The sequence below is a fragment of the Orycteropus afer genome, unplaced genomic scaffold (genome assembly GCF_000298275.1).
Source record: "Orycteropus afer afer isolate SDZICR_OR568_19922 unplaced genomic scaffold, OryAfe1.0 scaffold00004, whole genome shotgun sequence".
Lineage (NCBI taxonomy): Eukaryota > Metazoa > Chordata > Mammalia > Tubulidentata > Orycteropodidae > Orycteropus > Orycteropus afer.
In genome coordinates, this window is record NW_006921591.1 from 4,454,603 (window position 1) to 4,460,018 (window position 5,416).

Genomic DNA, 5,416 nt, shown 5'->3' on the forward strand with positions numbered 1-5,416 from the left:
ATGGGGAGGAAGTGGGAGGGGAGCTGTTGTATTGTAAATTTTGGTCAATGACATGAGACAAAGTATATGTGAACTGCTGTATGAAAAGTTAATTTGCTCTGTAAATCTTCACCCAAATCAAAATAAAATTAAAAAAAAAAAGAATAATATCATTTAGTTAAAGAGGTAGAATATGTACATAACAAATTATTGTTCATATCCTAGAGGCTTAGAATTTACCCTGTAGAAATCCAGTATTCACACAAAGTTGGAATGAATAGTACTGATGGGGAAAAGGATCAAATCTCCCCTTTTTCTTGTCTCTGAGTTCTAAGAAAGGACTTCTTGGTTGAGTCTGTTATTGTTGGTAATGTTGAACAGCTCTCAACTGGTCCCTTTTATCCCATAATTGCCTACCTTAGTTTCCTTTGTTTTCTTCAACAAGTGCTTTGGAATTCACTCCATGAAGTCTGCATTTTCTCTTAGTGACAATGTTTATAGTTCTCTTGGTAGAGAACTATACTGTGTTTTCATTTCAAAGATAATCTTATTTTTTTTTCTTTACCAGTTATGATAAGAAAACTTCTATTTAATAGCAATAGTTTCCAAGTAAAACATTTCCATAGAGAAAGATGGTGGGTTTTAAAGACAGTGTTCTCAAACCAGGGTCTGAAGATGAATACCAGGGGAGGCATAGGAAATTTCTTTCCTTTTATTAAGTGTGAGACATAATAATAATTTTTTAGCTCTGTTTTGACATATGAATATGGGAAGTTGGAAGCACTTAAAGAACCCACCAGCACCAAGAAGACTGAAATGGTTGGACTCCTAAAGAATTTTAATATCTCAATTTTTGGCTGTAAATTTGAGGTGTTAAGAAATCTTGGAATGTGAAGATGAACCCTGAAAAGTCCATCCTAAGATGCTTTTGGAAAGAAAAAAATCTAGCTGTTCATTATGATGGGAGCTCTGGTGGCGTAGTGCCTGAGACATGCGACTGCTAACCAGAAGGCTGGCAGTTCAAACCCACCAGCCACTCCCTGGAAGGGAGGTTGGGCAATCTACTTCCAAAGTGATACTGCCTCAGAAATCCAAGGAGGGGTTGCTGAGTCGGATCCGACTCAACAGCAGTAAGTTTGGTTTTGGTTTTGGTTTTGGTTCATTATGATGGTAGTTGTGAATGGTGATGGAGGGAGATGGAGAAGATGAGGTATAAGTTGGCAGGACTTCATCAATAAACTCTCCTCTGAACCAAGCTTGAGACAAAGTAAGACAAGCAATTGTGAGAGTTGTCAGCAGACATTATGATGCCAATAAAATCTACAATTTATGAGCCAGGACATTTTCTGTAGCCTAGGGGAACTAGCCTATAAAATGGGGGATATGGGTTCTTTTACCAGGAACAATAATGCTGGATATGGGTTCTTTTACCAGGAACAATAATGCTGTTAGCTGCCATCAAGTCCATGTACAACAGAAGGAAATACTGTCCAGCCTTGTGTGCTCTTATTGTATATTTTGAGTGCCTTCCAACCTAGGGGGCTCATCTTCACTGTAGCAGGCAATCCTGTTGTGATTCATAGGTTTTTCATTGGCTAAGGTTTGGAAGTGGATTACCAGGATTTTCCTCTTAGTTTGTCTTACTCTAGAAGCTCCACTGAAACCTGTCCACCATGAGTGACCTTAATGGTGTTTTAAATACTGGTGGCATAGTTTCCAGTAAGTCACCACAGTTCAACAAACTGACAGACAGATAGAAAATGGGCAGTTTCACAGAAGAGAATATAAATAAATAAAAAGAAACATTTGTTTAGCACTTTCTCTATACTGGACACCATACTAACCACTTGGTATATTGATAGTTTTTGTTAGCCTCACAACAATTTCAGGAGACAGATACTTATTATCCTCATTGCATGATGAGAAAACTAAGACACAGAGAGGCTAAGCAACTTGACAAAGTCATATAACTAGCAAGCACCCAAACAGTACCTATCAGAGCTCAGAGGTTTAACTCTTAGATCTCCACCACCTCCCACAAGTAAAATAGTGGTGATACTCAAAGAAAAAGATCTTACTCCTTTCTGGTAAATCAGGGATCCTTCATGGGTTGTGGGTAGAAAAGATTTCCAGGCTTTGGACAGTTAGGAATTAGGAGGGAAACACATTGATTATGAAGGGACAAGCATAAAAAAAGCAAAGCAGTGTCTTTCCTATGGAGATTTCTCTTTGCATGTAATTTGGATCACCCTTCCAGTGATCCTAACAAGACTGCTCAGATTGGGCACTCGAGTGATATAGGTGGTAGCACAAATATGGACATAAGTAGACCTGAGAAGTGTATAGAGAGGCCATTTGATAACAGCCTAGGAGCCTCTAGATTCAGCTGTGCCTAAAGCTAGCTCTTCCCCTGACTATTTCACTTACTTGAGCCAAAGTATTTTCCTCTGTTTGTTAAGGCAATTAATTTGAACTGGGTATTTATTCACTTGCCACTAAAAGAGTGCTGATGACTATAGCCCAAAAGTAACCAACTTTCCAGAATTCCATTCCAGAGCCCTTGGCAGAGACTGACTCCTGATTCCCTTCCTGCTGGCCTTACCTTCCCTGGAGTTGGTGCTAGGCAAAGAAAGTTGCTTTGAGCCTAGCCTGACTAGTAGAAAATGTCAGGAATCCCCAGGACATCCCAGCAATAGCTGGGAAGAGAACAAACATGCCACCCTTTCCTTAGGCGTCTGGGAGCTATCCTGTAGTGGGTCTATCTGCCAGCCATACCACCTAAGCAGGCAGCCCCAGGGAGCCACATTCTGGAAAGCAGCTGCAAAGTCTGCCATGCAGATGTTTAACTTGGCATTTACGTTATTTCTTACAAAAATGAAAGAAAAATGTATGTCCTCTGGGAATATTTTCAGATGTATTTAAAGTAATAAGCACTTGCTGGGTTTTGTTGAGAAAAGAAGCAGGGGTGAAGAACCCACAACCTTTATAATGCATTGGTTCTCAAAGTGTGATACCCATCACTTGCATCAGCAAGACCTGGGGACTTGTAAGATATGCAAATCCTAAGGCCCCAGCAATCGTTGTTTAACAAACTCTCCTTATGATTCTGGTGCCCATTTCATTGAGTTTGAGAACCACATGAAAAGAATTTCAAGACTGTGGTTTACTCCATTCCTTCGGTAAAATCACCTTTGCTTTGTGATTCTGTATGATTTAAAGTAATCTAATTCTGCATTTAAAAAAATGCTGCTACTACATTTTATAGAAGTAAGTGACAAGGCTAATTTAGTGTAAAGAAGCCCGGTAAATATTCCCCTTTGCAGTACCTCAATGAATACCAATCTCACTGTCAGAAAACAGAAGCAGCTCCAGGAATGTCAACACTGAGGTGTGAATTTCTGAATCTTTCTGTTCCAGCCTCAAAAAACAGGGTTATCAGCCACTCACATTTTGGGGTATATTACACATCACTCTCCCCATTCCCATCCCATATCAGGGCACAGATGCAGTCAAATGCCTGAGGCACTATGCCACCAGAGCTCTCGATACTGATGGTACAAACCAAAAAGTCAAACTCACTGCCATCTAGTAGATTTGACTCATAGTGACCCCGCCTTGGGTTTCTGAGGTGGTATCTCTATGAAAGTAGATTGCCCAATCTTCCTTCTGAGGAGTGGCTGGTGGGATTGAACCACCAGCCTTCTGGCTAGCAGTCAAATGCCTTAGGCACTATGCCACCAGACATTAAAAATTCGCAGAGACTATATGGAAAAGAAAAAGCATATTATTCTTCCATTGCGTTGTGAAAGAAATGGGATTTGGATGGGCAGGTCAAGGGAAGAGAATGAGGCTCTGGGAGAGATTGTTCAATTTTGATACTCAATTTCTCCCCTTTATACTCAGCACTTGTTAAACATCAATCTTCATTCCTTTAGGATAGTGGACTTTGGAAAGTAAAGCTAAATCAAGCAGTCCCAGAGAGAGGCAAGCTAAACAAAAAGATGAGGTCTAACTTAGGGTCTTAGAACCTGTGAGTGTAGGAAATTCCAGAATTCCCCAGAGCAAAGTGGTGTCTCTCTGATAGGTAAACTGGCTTCCTGGCTTTGGTGCCTTTACTCAGCCAAAGCTTCATGGCCTTTCTCTGTATCTACTATCCTGGATGTGGGTAGTGATAGAATTCTTGCCTTCTACATGGGGGACTTAGGTCAATTCCTGGGCAATTCACCTCATGAGTAGCCAACATCCATCTGGTGGAGGCTTGTGTGTTGCTATGATGCTGAACAGGTTTCAGACAAGCTTTCAGACTAAGATAAACTAGGAAAAAAAGACTGATGTTCTACTTCTGAAAATCAGCCAATAAAATCCTTAGAGATCACAATGGTCCAGTCTACAATCAGTGTTTTGTCCATTGTGCATGAGGTCACCATGAATCAGATGACTCAATTGCAGGTGACACCAACAATTGTGTTCTGGGTGCTCCTTCTGGAAGGAGCATGGAGGTTCTCCCGTTTCTATTCTTTTTACAGCCTTCCTAGGAGCAGTACAAGGGTTTTGTTGTAGAGACCAAAAGTAACCCCTTTCTCTTCGCTAATCTGTCCACAATAAATGCAAAAGTTTTATCAGGTTCTGAGTCACCCTGTGGTCATGTGATTGGCTAACAAAGGAGTGAAAATCTAACAAGAGAAAAGGAAAACAATGCGTTTGAAATTATTTTCCCCAAAATAACTTACATTTAAGGATTAAAAGAGGACACATCTGATTGATTCCCAAATTCCATTAGATTCCATGACTCCAGGGCCCATCTAAGTACCCATGGGTTGTCTGTGAACACAGTTTGTGTTAATTAGCAAAGGTCAATGCCAGACAAACATTCTTTCATCTGGGTTGGCCAGGCCCTGGCCCCTCTGAGGTTCTTCTTCACCTTGGATGGAGGTAAAAGTGATGAAACAGTCCTACTTGGGGGTGGGGAAATGGAGGTCCCAAAGTTTTTGTACAGCCCACAAGGCCAGTAGAGAGGGTGTCATAGAGAGGGAACAAATGCTCCCCACACACACACACCTCCAATAAAACCAGCCAGTTGCAGTGGAGTTGATTCTAACTCATGGCAACTCCATGTGTGTCAGAGTAGAACTGTGCTCCATAGGGTTTTCAATCTCTGGGAAGCAGATCACTAAGCCTTCCTTCCAAGGCACCTCTGAATGGATTTGAACTGTCAACCTTTCAGTCAGTAGCTGAATGTGTTAACCATTTGGACCACCCTGAAATCCCTCAATAAAACAATCTCCTAAATTAGAGCTGGTCAGCACCTATGCTCATAGGCTATCATCTTGTTGGCTAAGCGTCACTGAGTTTTTCATCTCTCCCAGCTTCTCTGAGCATCTACTGTGTGCATACGTGTAGATATGGACAATTTTTACCTTCCCAGACCTGCTGCTAG